Source organism: Coffea eugenioides, chromosome 1 (genome assembly GCF_003713205.1).
Source record: "Coffea eugenioides isolate CCC68of chromosome 1, Ceug_1.0, whole genome shotgun sequence".
NCBI classification, from domain to species: Eukaryota; Viridiplantae; Streptophyta; class Magnoliopsida; order Gentianales; family Rubiaceae; genus Coffea; species Coffea eugenioides.
This window is the reverse complement of record NC_040035.1, coordinates 3,325,022-3,341,769: the sequence shown is the minus strand read 5'-3', so window position 1 is coordinate 3,341,769 and position 16,748 is coordinate 3,325,022. Positions and strand designations below refer to the sequence as shown.

General features: G+C 36.8%; 1 long non-coding RNA gene across 1 annotated transcript; it reads left to right on the top strand.

Moving 5' to 3' along the window:
* The first annotated feature begins 5,288 nt into the window (after positions 1-5,288).
* On the top strand, positions 5,289-6,447 carry LOC113751750. Its single transcript, XR_003464856.1, has 2 exons — positions 5,289-5,376; positions 6,157-6,447. It is a non-coding gene; the product is annotated as an uncharacterized LOC113751750 (long non-coding RNA).
* Positions 6,448-16,748: the final 10,301 nt, after the last annotated feature.

Here is a 16,748-nt window from a genome sequence, read left to right as displayed (position 1 = left end):
CCTATACCCGAGTATGCGGGAGTTGAGGGCGATACTAAGGACTTGTGATCTTTATTTCGGAAAATAGGAATGGGCTACCGTTTGGTGAAAGCAAGTGCAAGGGGTCAACGGACGTTTAGTTCGGATAGTAAGAGAAGTGAGAGATCGGACGAGGGATACTTTAACCGAGTGTGGGACGGCATGTTGCGTTTTCTTCATGTTTTGCCTCTGTGCTGCTACTATGTGTATATTGCTTGTGGTATGTCCATCCTTTCATGTATAATATTTGTTGCACTTGATTTTGTCTACTTGATATGTCTTTTTGTGAATTTGGTGTGTTATATTTTACCGTTTTAGTTGATTTACTTTGCTCACATACTAAATCACCTTTTGAAAAAAAAAAGAGAGAAAAGGGTATGGAAGGGAGACGTAGTCGTGGACGTGGAGCTAGTCGTGGTCGTGGGACTAGGCAAGCTCAAGAACCGAGAAAAGAAAGAGAGACAGTAGCTGGGCAAGAACGTGGACCGAGGGTTGAAGCCGGAGACCAAGTAGCGATGGCGATACAGCAAATGACAAATATTTTGGCGCGATTGGTAGATCAACAAGGCCAAATGCCAGTGAATCAACCCCAGAATCCTGAGATAGGAAAGGATAGGGCTTTGGAGCATTTTCAAAAATTTGTACCTCCTAAATTCCTTGGAGGACCTGATCCAGATGTAGCTGAACAGTGGTTAGAGGCAGTGATTAACATTTTCGCGGCCTTGAACTACACGGAACAAAGACAAGTAAACTTTGTTGTATTCCAATTCGAATGACCGGCTCGAGCATGGTGGAACGTTATTAGGGCAAAGTGGGAGAGAGAACAGACTGCATGGACATGGGTGAACTTTATAAGAGAATTTAATGAGAAGTACCTCTCACCTTTGGTTCAAGAAAGGAGAGAAAATGAGTTTATTGGGTTGCATCAGGGAACCCTGAGTGTGGCCGAATATGAGACCAAATTTACCAGACTGTCTAAATTCGCTTCCGAATTGGTGGGTACGGAGCGAAGGAGAATAAGGCGATTCATACAAGGCTTAATTTTGGAAATTCATGAAACTCTAGCGGCGGTTCAAGTTGATACTTTTACGGTGGCTCTTGAGAAGACTCAAAGAATTGAAGATGCGAAAGCACAAGTAAAAGCCTTTCAAACGCGGAAAAAATGTACATCTAGCAGCATACCTGAGGAATCGGGAGAAAAGATAATGCTCTCCAAAGTGCAAAAGATGAACCATTTACCTCGCCCACCTTGGACATTAGGAGCATTAGGTGAAGGGTCTACGAAAAGAAGTTAGATCGGATCAAAAGAAATTTCTCGAGAATGTCAAACAGTAGCTCCTCGATTGGCCTGTAGATACTGTGGAAAGACAAATCACACTGAGAACGATTGCTGGCGGAAAGGGAGAAAGTGTTTGATTTGTGGGAGTAGCAATCATCAACTTAGCAATTGTCCGAAGAAACAGCCACAAGAGAGTAGTACTCAACAAGTGAAAGAAACCAAATCGAAACAAACTAATGAAAGAGGAAACCGAACAAAAGTACCAACACAAGTTTATGCCGTAGACCAGCAACAAGTTCCGGGGTCATCTGAGGCAACGGAAGGTAAAAATTTCGAGGACGAAATTTCTTAAGGGGGAGAGAGTGTGAGAACCCAAAAAAAAAAAAAAATTCATATTTTCTCAGCATTATTTTAAATTTTTTTGCCTACATTTTATACTTTCCTTGGAAATATTAAATTTTCTATGCATTTTTATAAGTAAGTAAGTACAGTTTTAAAATCATTTTCCTAGTATGAGTTAGTGTACGTTAATTTGAAGTGCGTTATAGACGTGGGACCCGCTAGTACGGTAAGTGCGATATAATTTGGGTGACTAAGTGAGTTCTGTGCTAAGTGTTATTATGGTACAAGGTGTTAGAGGATAATTAGAGATTAGTTAGATGGATTAACCATTGGAAGAAAGAAGATAAGTTTGAACCATTAAAAGTGCCATGTGTCGCGACCCGATTGGATGGTGGACTTGCCTAACTTTCTTACCTTTACTAAAAGATCAATTTTGACCCAAATCATCTTCATTTTGTACCCTTCTTGGCCGAACCTCTTAAAGGAAGAAACAAGAGAAACTTTTTCAACTTCAACTTCAATCCCTTGCTTCAATCTTGATTTCCAACCATTGAAATTGTAAATTACACCATCAAAGTTGTTTACTAAGGAGGATTAAAGCTTCTAGTTGAGGGATTTGTGAAAGAAAAATCCTAAGTTATCATCTTTCTTGAGATGTCAAGGTACGTTGCTTACAAACTTCCTCTTTGTTCATGCTAATGTGAAATTAGTGGCTTTTGGTGGTTAAATATGCTATTGTATGGAAGATTTTACGGTTTGAGGTAGAATTAGATAAATTTCTGATTTTCTTGAAAATTTTTCTATTTTATATGATAGTTATTGGTCGGCCATGAATGATGGCTTGATATGGTGTAAAATGAAGCTTTTATATGTTAGTTGTGGTTGTTTGCGGAAAATTTCGATTTTGTACGAAAATTTCAGTTTTAGGGTTTCAATCTGCCCTGTTCTGACCGGTTTTATTCGTGCATGTTAGAGGCCGAATAAGGCTTTGGTTAAAACATGAAAGTTGTTGCAAATGTGTTAACTAGCTGCCTGCAAAATTTCAGCTCGATCCGAGAACTGTAGCATGTGAAATGATTGAAATACCCTTGACTGCTCATGAGCCCTGTTTCGCGGATAGATTTCTGTTTTCGTGGGGATTTCCATTTTTGACAATGAAATTGCATGATTTGGTTTTGGAGGCCTTTATAAGGAATGTAGGTATATGTCTTGGTTTCGAAACGCCATAAGATTCATTTTAACCCGATAAGTATAGTTTCGGTTGTGGTTGTTATGCCGAAAGGTGTTTTATCGTCTATGATTTGTATGTGAAATTGTATTTGATTTGGGATGAGATTTGGTATTTGATTGTAGGATGGAAAGTGAAGAAATTAAGGGAAAATGCTGTCTGTTTATTTTCTTGAAGTTTGAATAAGTAAAAGTGAGATTTGAAATGTGATTTGGGGATGCGTTGGACTTACTTTTCTTAGACTTACTTAGGTTCACTTTAATGATGTTACTTGGACTAGATTCCATTTGAACTTGTACCTTTTCGCATGGTGAATGCGACAACCGTTTTAAGCATGATACTTAGTTACAAATGTCAAGTTTTGAACTTCAAATGTTTACTCATTTTCTCTTCGAAACAAAAAAGAATTGCCTCGGGTTTCTCGGCCGCAAAATCTAATTTTATCAAGCGAGGTTTTTGGTGTGCATTTAGGGTTTGTTTAGCTTCCTTTTCATATGATTTTACCCAAGACACTTGTTATACGTTATTTCTTTACATATGTGTTAGTTTCGAGCCAAACAAAAAGCTTTACGAAAATTTGAAGAAAATTGACTTTTCATATCCGGTCGTATATCTGGCCAACTCTTGGCCAGATTGACAGGGGAAGAAGAAAAAATATGGAATGCTCACTGCCTTGAATCCGGCCGGATTTCCGTCCGCAAATCCGGTCGAATTCTGACGTGGCACTGTTCATTTATTTTCAATGGAATTTTCTAAAAACCTTTTAGTATGGTTTTGTGTTTGATTCGGGAAAACTTTTAGTTACTCATGTCCTTTGATCTAAATATACTCTTTTCACTTTAAAACTCATATTTATATATTGCACTAATACGTATTTGGATTCTCTTTGAATCACTTAGGTTGAAACATAATGTGTTCTTTTGATTATATTAGGGTTCCTTGGTAATTGAGAGTATCACCCGGAGAATACTTTGGACGTTATTTTGCGTAAATAGGTGAGTGCTCTTTGTACGTTATGTTTCCATTGACTATGTGACTTATTGTGGATGTTGATTAACTGCTAAATGTTTTCAATGATTGCTCAAATTGAGTTTTGTTAGGCGAGTGTGTACTTTTTCGCACTCGACCAAAATAAATGTGAAATTTTCAATGATTATTTGATTATACGCTAGTTGTGTATGAATGTAAGTCTTGTGGCTGAACTGGGCCCTTACCCATTCGTTACCGGTCGACTTGAGCCAGAAGCGGATTCGGTCGGGCGATTTGGTGACCCTGGGTGAAAGTTTGGTATACTCGAGTATTACCACGTTGTCGGGTGGAGTCTGGCCAATGTCCAGAAGGGGGAAGAAAGAAATGAATGAACGAGTGACAATATCAATGGAGGGGTTTTCACTTACAAAATGCATTTTAAAATGATTGGAGGAATAAGAAAATGAAAGGTGAATGAAAGTACGAAGGGCTCCATGTGAGCATTTATTCTTTTAATGAATGTGTTATCATTACGTTATATTGTGAATATTTTCTAAATGACTTGTTATTATCTGATTAATGTCTTGTTTAATTGCTTTAATTATACGTACGAGACCTCATTGGGCTTTTAGCTCATTCCGTTAGTTTTGTTTTTCTTACAGGGGATGCGAGCAAGGGCGAGAGACCTGTATAGAATAGCATCGTCTAGTCCTTTTGAATTTTATTGCAACTTGTACTCGCTCTAGTGCTCGAATAGGGATTGGAAGTATGGGACCTTAAATCTCTTGTTATATTTGGGTTGTATTTTATTTCGGGAAAGAAATGAATGTAAGTATGCATTTCAAGTTTGGGAATTGGTTTTGTTTTACTTTTCCTCGAGATTTTATCTTATTTTGTCTGTAGTGAGTGAGTGAGTCCCGGCGAGAGTTGGGCAGGCGGTCTGCCGAACCCTTTGGTTCGCCTTAGGGGGAGGTAAAGCTGTTAATCGAACCGGGCAGCTCGCGAGCCGAGCTCGACCCGGCTCGATAAGGGCTCGACTCGGCTCGTTTACAGAGAGAAACGAGCCGAGCTCGAGTTCTAATCAATACTCGTTTAAAACACGAGCCGAGTAAGGCTCGGCTCGTAGAAGCTCGATAAGCTCGAAAGATAGGGGTATTTTCGTCATTTCAATGTGTTTGTGGTACTCTAACTAAGTCATCTCCCGTGTAGCCCTAATTCTTCCTCTCCTCTTTTGGTCCTTCGTTTTCCTGTCCCATAGCCGTCACCCCGCAGCCGCACCCCAATCCCCGCAGTTGCCATTCTCATCGCCAGGTGCCATCCACAGCCGCAGCCGCAGCAGCAACGGCCAGGCGCTTCCTCTGATTTCTGTCAACTCTTTTTCCCTTCCACAGCCGCAGCCGCACCCACCGTCACTGACTCACCATACGGAGCACCCTCCATTCTCGCCATCGTCACTGCTCGTGAATTCGTGAGCAGCGCCGTACGGAGCCACCTCGGTAGAGCCAGGGGCCTCTACCATACCCCAATTCACTGCATTCTGGTAAGTAGTAACCATTTATTCTCCAATTTTTGCAATTTCCTGTTCATAGATTGCAGACGTAATAATTAATTGGTTTTCCTAGTCTAGAAATTAACCCAGCAGTTCAGTTTTTTTTTTGGATTTATTGTTTTGGCCCTTTTCCCTTTCAAATGCAATTAAAGAGATCTCAGACACAGGAAGATTAATGCCAGCCTGAAAATAGATGGTGACTTTGTACTTTTGAAGATTATGGTGTAATGTGATTCCCTTTTTTTTTTAATTAAACTTGGGAGGGCTGGGAAATTATTTTCCCATGACAGGGGAGGTAAACTCCTAACATTTTACTTGATTTATGCTGCTTAAAATATCAAAATTCAATTACTGATTATACGTCAAATGCAGCTCAAGATTCAATCTTTGCGGGCTGAAGATGAATTACTTGGGATGAATGAGTATGTTTTGTTACAAAATGAAAAACAAATTATTGATATTGGTAATCTTGGAGTCTATCTATTTCTTGCAAACTGATCCCATTTTGTGCCCAAACTTTAGAATTTGAATCTAAAGTTCTTGATAGTTTAGTTCTGAATCTAGGTTATCTTTCTATGCCCAAACTTGTTCCTTTCTTTTCCTCGCTCGATTTTCGTTTCAATACTTTGTTCACTAACTATGCTTAGGGTGCATGGGCAGACCTCTGCAGTTATATTTTCAATACAATTTTTTGGTTGTATAATTTCAAAACAGACAAATAAGAAAAAGAATGATTTGTTCTTTTCCTGATTCCTTTCCAACTGATGGCAGAGTGTAGTTGGGCTGCATGTTTTGCATTTTGCAGTGAAGATGATGGCTTCTGAAAACTCATTGAATTGCTCTTGGTAGTCCCCTGTGATCATATGAAGGAAATGCTACATATTTGTAATCTGATGTGGTTTGGACATTGTAATCCGAGTTTGGACATTTTGGTTTGGAAATGTTGTTATCTAATCTGTTTTGGATATTTTGGTCACTGATATGTTGTAATCTGATGTGGTTTGGACATTGTAATCCGAGTTTGGACATTTTATTTCTCCATTTGATGGTTTTTGGCTTGTATTGTCATTTGGCTCGAGCTTGTATTGTTGAATTTGATGGTTTGGACTTGTTGAATAATAGTGTGCCAGGGTCTGATATGGTGTCTCCCGTAAACGAGCTCAAGCTCGAGCTTCGAGCTCAAAAAACTTGGCTCGAGTTTTTCGCGAGCTCGAGCTCGAGTTTCGAGCTCTACAAGCTCGGCTCGATTTCAAACTCGAGTTCGAGCTCGAGCTCGAGTTTTTTACCACCACATCGAGTCGAGCTCGAGCACCTTGTGAAGCTCGAATTAGTAATCGAGCGAGCTCGAGCTAGCTCGATTAGGGGTTCGAGTCGAGCTCGATTGTCCTATGCTCGAGCTCGACTCGGCTCGTTTAACAGCTTTAGGGGGAGGTGGAGTCGTTACTGTTGGTATCAGACCCACTTCGCGTGGTCTCTACGTGAAGTGAGCTTGGACCAAGTGGTGTTATGGTCCTGATTTCGTGAGTAAGTAAGAAGGATTAAGTGCTATTTTGAGCATAAGTTATGAATCATGAATTATTATAGGTCTTAAATCTTTTTCATGGTACTTGAGAACGATAGATATGTACGTCAGGTAGGAATCTCAATTGTAGATAATTTACTTTTGGATCTGGTCAACTCGAGTGGTGAATTATCTCGGATTCCTGTACCCGAGTATGCGGGAGTTGAGGGCGATACTAAGGACTTGTGATCTTTATTTCGAAAAATAGGAATGGGCTACCGTTTGGTGAAAGCAAGTGCAAGGGGTCAACGGACGTTTAGTTCGGATAGTAAGAGAAGTGAGAGATCGGACGAGGGATACTTTAACCGAGTGTGGGATGGCATGTTGCGTTTTCTTCATGTTTTGCCTCTGAGCTGCTACTGTGTGTATATTGCTTGTGGTATGTCCATCCTTTCATGTATAATATTTGTTGCACTTGATTTTGTCTACTTGATATGTCTTTTTGTGAATTTGGTGTGTTATATTTTACTGTTTTAGTTGATTTACTTTGCTCACATACTAAATCACCTTTTGAAAAAAAAAAAGAGAAAAGGGTATGGAAGGGAGACGTAGTCGTGGACGTGGAGTTAGTCATGACCGTGGGACTAGGCAAACTCAAGAACCGAGAAAAGAAAGAGAGACAGTAACTGGGCAAGAACGTGGACCGAGGGTTGAGGCCGGAGACCAAGTAGCGATGGCGATACAGCAAATGACAAATATTTTGGTGCGATTGGTAGATCAGTAAGGCCAAATGCCAGTAAATCAACCCCAGAATCCCGAGATAAGAGAGGATAGGGCTTTGGAGCGTTTTAAAAAATTTGTACCTTCTAAATTCCTTGGAGGACCTGATCCAGATGTAGCTGAACAGTGGTTAGAGGCAGTAATTAACATTTTCGCGGCCTTGAACTGCACAGAGCAAAGACAAGTAAACTTTGCTGTATTCCAATTCGAAAGACCGACCCTAGCATAGTGGAACGTTATTAGGGCAAAGTGGGAGAGAGAACAGACTGCATGGACATGGGTGAACTTTATAAGAGAATTTAATGAGAAGTACCTCCTATCTTTGGTTCAAGAAATGAGAGAATATGAGTTTATTGGGTTGCGTCAGGGAACCCTGAGTGTGGCCGAATATGAGACCAAATTTACCAAACTGTCTAAATTCGCCACCGAATTGGTGGGCCCGGAGCGAAGGAGAATAAAGATGTTCATACAAGGCTTAAATTTGGAAATCCAGGAAGCTCTAGCGGCGGTTCAAGTTAAACTTTTACGGAGGCTCTTGAGAAGATTCAAAGAATTGAGGATGCGAAAGCACAAGTAAAAGCCTTTCAAACGCAGAAAAGAGGCATATCTAGCAGCATACTTGAGGAATCTGGAGAAAAGATAATGCCCTCCAAAGTGCAAAAGGTGAACCATTTACCTCGCCCACCTTAGACATTAAGAGCATTAGATGAAGGGTCTACGAAAGGATGTCAGATCGAATCAAAGAAAATATCTCGAGAAGGTCAAATAGTAGCTCTTCGATTGGCCTGTAGATACTGTGAAAAGACAAATCACACTGAAAACAATGGCTGGCGGAAAGGGGGAAAGTGTTTGATTTGTGGGAGTAGCAATCATCAACTTAGCAATTGCCCGAAGAAACACCCACAAGATAGTAGTACTCAACAAGTGGAAGAAACCAAATCGAAACAAACTAATGAAAGAGGAAACCGAACAAAAGTACCAGCACAGATTTATGCCGTAGACCAGCAACAAGTTCCAGGGTCATCTGAGGCAACGGAAGGTAAAAATTTTGAGGATGAAATTTCTTAAGGGGGAGAGAGTGTGAGAACCCAAAAAAAAAAATTTCATATTTTCTCAGTATTATTTTATTTCTTTGCCTACATTTTATACTTTCCTTGGAAATATTAAATTTTCTATGCATTTTTATAAGTAAGTAAGTACAATTTTAAAATCATTTTCCTAATATGAGTTAGTGTACGTTAATTTGAAGTGCGTTATAGACGTGAGACCCGCTAGTACGGTAAGTGCGATATAATTTAGGTGACTAAGTGAGTTCTGTGCTAAGTGTTATTATTGTACAAGGTGTTAGATGATAATTAGAGATTAGTTAGATGAATTAACCATTGGAAGAAAGAAAATAAACTTGAACCATTAAAAGTGCCATGTGTCGCGACCCGATTGGATGGTGGACTTGCCTAACTTTCTTACCTTTACTAAAAGATCAATTTCGACCCAAATCATCTTCATTTTGTACCCTTCTTGGCCGAACCTCTTAGAGGAAGAAACAAGAGAAACTTTTTAACTTCAACTTCAATCCCTTGCTTCAATCTCGATTTCCAACCATTGAAATTGTAAATTACTCCATCAAAGTTGTTTACTAAGGAGGATTAAAGCTTCTAGTGGAGGGATTTGTGAAAGAAAAACCCTAAGTTATCATCTTTCTTGAGGTGTCAAGGTACTTTGCTTACAAATGTCCTCTTTGTTCATGCTAATGTGAAATTAGTGGCTTTTGGTGGTTAAATATGCTATTGTATGAAAGATTTTATGGTTTGAGGTAGAGTTAGATAAATTTCTGATTTTCTTGGGAATTTTTCTGTTTTATATGATAGTTATTGGTTGGCCATGAATGATGGCTTGATATGGTGTAAAATGAAACTTTTATATGTTAGTTGTGGTTGTTTGTGAAAAATTTTGGTTTTGTGCGAAAATTTCAGTTTTAGGGTTCCAATCTGCCATGTTCTGACTGGCTTTATTCGTGCATGTTAGAAACCGAATCAGGCTTAGGTTAAAACATGAAAGTTGTAGCAAATGTGTTAACTAGCTGCCTGCAAAATTTCAGCTTGATCCGAGCACTGTAGCATGTGAAATGACTGAAATACCCTTGATTGCCTATGAGCCCTGTTTCGCGGACAAATTTCTGTTTTCGTTGGGATTTCCATTTTTTACTATGAAACTGCATGATTTGGCTTTGGAGGCCTTCATAAGGAATTTAGGTATATGTCTTGGTTTCGAAACGCCATAAGATTCATTTCAATCCGATAAGTATAGTTTCGGTTGTGGTTGTTATGCCGAAAGGTGTTTTATCGCCTATGATTTGTATGTGAAATTGTATTTGATTTGGGATGAAATTTGGTATTTGATTGTAGGATGGAAAGTGAAGAAATTAAGGGGAAATGTTGTCTGTTTATTTTGTTGAAGTTTGAATAAGTAAAAGTGAGATTTGAAATGTGATTTGGGGATGCGTTGGACTTACTTTTCTTAGACTTACTTTAATGATGTTACTTGAACTAGATTCCATTTGAACTTGTACCTTTTCGCATGGTGAATGCGACAACCATTTTAAGCATGATACTTAGTTACAAATGTCAAGTTTTGAACTTCAAATGTTTACTCATTTTCTCTCCGAAACAAAGAAGAATTGCCTAGGGTTTCTCGGCCGCCAAACCTAATTTTATCAAGCGAGGTTTTTGGTGTGCATTTAGGGTTTGTTTAGCTTCCTTTTCATATGATTTTACCCAAGACACTTGTTATACGTTATTTCTTTACATATGTGTTAGTTTCGAGTCAAACAAAAAACTTTACGAAAATTTGAAGAAAATTGACTTTTCATATCCGGCCGTATATCCGGCCAACTCTTGGCCGGATTGACAGGGGAAGAAGAAAAAATTTGGAATGCTCACTGCCTTGAATTCGGCCGGATATCCGGCCACTTTCTGGCTGGATTCTGACGTGGCACTGTTCATTTATTTTCAATGGAATTTTCTAAAAACCTTTTAGTATGGTTTTGTGTTTGATTCGGAAAAACTCTTAGTTACTCATGTCCTCTGATCTAAATATACTCTTTTCACTTTAAAACTCATATTTTTATATTGCACTAGTACGTATTTGGATTCTCTTTGAATCACTTATGTTTTTTATGGTTGAAGCATAATGTGTTCTTTTGATTATATTAGGGTTCCTTGGTAATTGAGGGTATCACCCGGACGAATACTTTTGACGTTATTTTGCGTAAATAGGTGAGTGCTCTTTGTACGTTATGTTTCCATTGACTATGTGACTTATTGTGGATGTTGATTAACTGTTAAATGTTTTCAATGATTGCTGAAATTGAGTTTTGCTAGGCGAGTGTGTACTTTATTTGAGTTGTATTTTATTTCGAGAAAGAAATAAATGTAAGTATGCGTTTCAAGTTTTGGAATTGGTTTTGTTTTACTTTTCCTGGAGATTTTATCTTATTTTGTTTGTAGTGAGTGAGTGAGTCCCGACGAGAGTTGGGCAGGCGGTCCGCCGAACCCTTTGGTTCGCCTTAGGGGGAGGTGGGGTTGTTACAGTTGGTATCAGACCCATTTATTGAATTGTTGTTACTTGTAGGCTAAAAAATAAACAATCATAATCGAAGAAAGAAATCATTTGTAAAGTTTGTGTATGTGGACTATATGATAAAATGATGAGCAATTATGTGTTGGCCAAGCATTGTGTTTATGTGTTTGTACAAAAAGCAATGCAATAGTTACACTAGTTTGGTATGAGTGCACATGTGCAAATTTCGTTACTTTGTCATCGGGTCTTAGAGAGTATGCATTGCCTAGATATGGTTTATGAGTAAATCATAAGCTATTAAGTGGATGGCATGACATATATAAAGAACTAAGTGATATACTTTGTGTCTGTTGGAGTGTGTAATTTGTTACTCATCGATAAAGAACTAAGTGTACACATGGTGTGTGGTTGTGTACAATATGTTTCCTATAGTGTACATCTTATTAGGTGAAAATTACGGTATGTATATTGTAAAATGGAGGGCACTGATATGCACACCTTTTTACTAGTTGTAGAAGTCTCAAACTCGTGCAACATCTTGGATTGGATTTGTTTTTGCATAATTTAGTGCTAATTTACACGATATACTTTATGAATATGGTGTTTTTAGAAGTGTAGACCTTGTGAGTTGCAATTTGTTAATTTGTCAGTATGAGTTTAATTAAGTCTTCACCTTTCTCTTCCTTACATAGTTTGTATAGCGCAGTGAATGTAGCTATGTGAGCTAGATTGCATTTTAGAAACGTTGGTATAGTTGATATTTGCATATTTCTGTAAAGTGTGCACATTGTTAGTGGGCATGGTGTAGTGTTGTATGTTTTGTATGTTGGCGTAGTCATAAATTTATAGCAGTTAGCCTATTACTTAAATTTGCATTTGGTTATTGGCTCTTATGTACTGTCATGTCATGTGTATGACACATAAAGTGAGAATGAACTTACTATACTGTTGTTCATTGGCTACATGGAGTTCATATAGTTGTACAATGGGCGTCTGATTGGATATACCCTATATGTAATTGATAATCATGTAAAATCTTTTTGCACAACTTGCACATTAAATGGGTCATATTGTGATAACTAACATACATGCGTGATTTTTAGGAATTGGCATTATGGAAAGCAGCAAGTGGACAAAAGGTGGAACTCCACAATTAGGAATGGAGTTTGACACAGAAGATAATGCCTATAAATTTTACAACAACTATAGTTTTGTCAAGGGTACTATATAGCTTTCTTTGCAATCATTCAAGGTACTTGTTATAGTTGATAAGTTGTTGTAAATGAACCTTTCTCACTCACAATATTTTTGTTGCATTTTGTGAAAAGATTAGAACTCTTTGGCAATTTCGCCAAATTTACACGAAAAAGCAAGCAATGCAGTCCTATTATTAGTCCAAGTAATCTATAATTGTATTTGTTGAAGAAGATTTGAGTACCATTGCTATGCTTGTACAACTCTACTCCTTTGTCATGTTTAATTGACAGTGATCTATTTAATGTGTATGCTGGTTTATTACTGTCATCACAGCTAGGAGACAATAGAAATCGCATGCAGCTAGCCATAAGAACAATGTTAACATTGTAACATCAACCAATAAATTTTTATGTATCTTTGTTTGTGGCACCGACAAATCAGTTGTGTAAATTTTTAGAGTTTAAAGTGAATTACAAAACATGAAATTATTTATATTCATCTTAATCAGATTTGCAAATTGTTCATAGAGAGCGAGGAATGGATGTAATGTTCTTGAAATGGCTTGTAATATAGTTTCCACTATTTGTATAACTTCATAATAGAAACAAAATTATTATGATTAGAGTCTACCTGAGCAGCTGCTAAATTTATCACACTTGTATTTTGAGATTGTACAAGCAATTATTAAGGAGGTACAACTTGTGTAGACAGTGTTATATTGATCAAGAACAAATTATTTCATGTTACATTAAGAATCCTAAATTGCTAGAACTTAGGTTGTCCTAAATTTATCACACTTATGTTGTGAGATTGTACAAGCAATTAATAAGGAGTTACAAATTGTGCAAATGATGTCACACCGATTAGAAACGGTTTATTTTCAGGTTATGTTAGGAATCCTAAATTGCTAAAACTTAGGCAGTGCTAAATTTATGACGCTTATATTGTAAACTTGTACATGCAATTAATAAGGATGTACAACTTGTGTAAATAGTATTATACTGATCAAGAAAGGTGTATTTTGTGTTATGTTAGGAATCCTAAATTGCTAGAATTTAGGTAGTTCTAAATTTATCACACTTGTGTTGTGAGGTTGTACAAGCAATTAACAACTTACAAATTGTGTAGACAATGTTACACTGGTCAGGTATTGTGTCAAGAATCCTAAATTGCTAGAATTTAGGTGGTGCTAAATTATGGTGCTTGTCTTGTGAAGTTGCACGAGCAATTAGTGAAGATGTACAACTTGTGTAGATAGTGTTTATACTAATTAGGAATCGTTTATTTTGTGTTACATTAGGAGCCCAAAATTGCTAGAATTTAGGTAGTCCTAAATTTATTAAACTTGTGTTTTAAGGTTACACAAACAATTAATAAGGAGTTGCAAACTATGTTGATAGTGCTACACTGATCAGGAACGATTTATTTTCATATTGTGCTAGGAATCCAAAATTGCTAGAACTCAGGTAGTGCTAAATTTATGATGCTTGTGTTGTAAGGTTGTGAAAGCTATTAATAAGGATGTATAACTTGTGTAGATGGTGTTATACCGATTGAAAATAGATTATTTTGTGTTACATTAGGAATCCCGAATTCCTAAAACTTAGGTAATTCTAAATTTATCACACTGGTATTGTGAAATTGTATAAATAATAAATAAGGAGTTACAAATTGTATAGATGGCATTACACCGATCAAGAATGGTTTGCTTTCGTGGTATGTTAGGAATTCTAAATTGCTAAAATTCAAGTAGTGCTAAATTTATGACGCTTGTGCTGTGAGGTTGTACAAGTGATTAATAAGGATATATAACTTGTGTAAACGGCATTACACTGATTAGGAACACTTTATTTCCTGTTATGTAAGCACACAAGCACTAAATTTGACATGATCAATTTGTTTTCATGTAAAAGTACTACACAGTGTTCAAAATATCACCAATTAATTTAGTGTATTAGAAGAACTTTTATTTTGTTTAATGGAATCAATTGAAATCCAATAATTAGTCAAATATATGTGCTGGACAATAACTCCAATAATTGCCACAAAGAGGTACACAACTACAACACTATTCATTTTTATTGCATTCACAAATTTACAAAAAAAAATGCTATTATTTTTCTAACATGGATGAACTTTTTCCATCTAATGACCTTAACAAAACAAAAACTATTTGAATATAGTCATTTGTTTGTTAACTTGCAAGCGGTCATTTTAGTGTACATTCAACTTCAAGCATCGGTAAGAGTTAGTCTCGTTCTATTTAGAATCTGCAAGGTCATTATGATTTCCTTGAAGTTAGCATTGTGCTCTGAAATAAATAGCTAAGTTGTGTATAGCAACCAATACTTGGTATCGTTCCTGCAAAAAAATTTTTCCACAAAAGGTATTCAGTATATAAACAACTAGCTTTGCAGGTTATGGGAGATGAGCAATTTCAATAAATCTAAATGATGCACAACCAACCTTTCGCTCCGGTGATCTCGGTACTTCATCATGAATATTAAAGTCGCCATAAAATTACACGTCATTGGGTGATAGGTGAGGAATATCGACAACATTGAAGGTGAAACTACTGAAGTCAATTTCCCTTCGAAACTTTGTTGCCATGATCAACCTAAGTGCAGAGTTCTATTTATCACATTGGTAAGCAAAATAGACAAAATATTGAATTGTTTAGGAGATGGCAGCTAAACCAAAGCAGTAAATGCCAGTACTTAATCTAGTGAGCGATAGTTTAAGCCAAATTGATTACAAATGGAAAATAAAAAGTAATTGCAATTAATTATCACACAGAATATTTAAATTCTCAACTTACACTAACCTTTCCTTTTTATGCTTCCCAAAGCCAACTGTGCTAGTGTTTGTGCCATCTGACCACTATAAGCGTGACCACCAGAATGTAAGGCTAGTTATAATGGTAGTGGGATCTCTGAAATGCATTTCAGAGCCTTTAATTCAGCTGCATAAATATCTATCACATTGCCATCAATAGTAATTACTTGATCAGACTAGCTTGCTAAGGTTAATTGTGAATCAAAATCACCTATGGTGGACTTTGTTAGGGGTGCTTCACCAGCCACATCTCCCTCAGTTGCTATGGGATGCTGCTGCTTATGCTGTTATAATCAAACACTTTCTAAATGCATTACTAAGTATGATTTAGCATATTCGGAACACTCAACGTCAAGAATATTCAGTCTAACACATACATACTATAACCCACACTCATACCAATCAAATTTAACTTCATGAAATTCAAATACTGGGTTGCTACTATACAAAGAGGTATCAAGTGACAAATATTAAGTAACAACTATTAATGATTCATAGTGTTGCACTTCCCTTCCCCCTCCTTGCTTTTATTTTTTCTCTTCTATTGTCAATCTCCTTGATTTTGCTTAAATATAATTATGCTAATGGATTACTAATTTACAACTGTATGAGAGTATTGCTACACTGTCACTCTTTGTTCACACAATAGGTATTCAACATGATATAAAGGAACACTACTAAAATACATTGTAACCATTCTTTTTCACTGTGTCATGTATACTGAATAATATGTACATTCGAACTAATACACATAACCTAGAATCTATGCTCATTGCAATCAATTTTGAAACAACCCATTTCAACTAGATTGCTACTATATGAATAGGTACCAACTCACAAACATGAGATAACAACAGTTAATGCTAGTATATTGTGTGCACTTCCCTATCTCCTTCCCCCTTTCTTTTTAAATTTTTGTCCTATTGTCAATCTTCCATACCTTGTTTTAATATTGTTATGCTAATAGATTATTGATTTTCAATTGCGTCAGAGCATTGCTCCAATGTCACTAATTAGACAGATGACGTAATACGTAACCAACAAAATGTATAGGCACGCGTAATAATCTTGTAACCAATTTTTAACAGTAGGTGAGGTACATTGAAAACTGTGTAAATTTAGCATAACACATGCAAATCCCAATCAATAGTAATGGTAATCAATTGTAAAGCAATTAGTTCCAATTACTGATTTACATTGCATCCCACTATTTCTCTACTATCATTAGTTCATCTAAAAAAATATTTGCTATCAAACATGATATTATGACATACTTATCTAAACATCTTCTCCTATATATATCTACTTTTGACGAGCCATTTTGTTTACTTTTTCTCTTCCTATGTGTCTCAATTTATCTCAAAGTGATCACTCATAAACACCTAGTAATAGTATATTTACCATAAGATTTGCTTGCTTACCCAAAAAAAATACAACTTTTAAATTTTCCTATTCTTTTACTTGCCCAAAA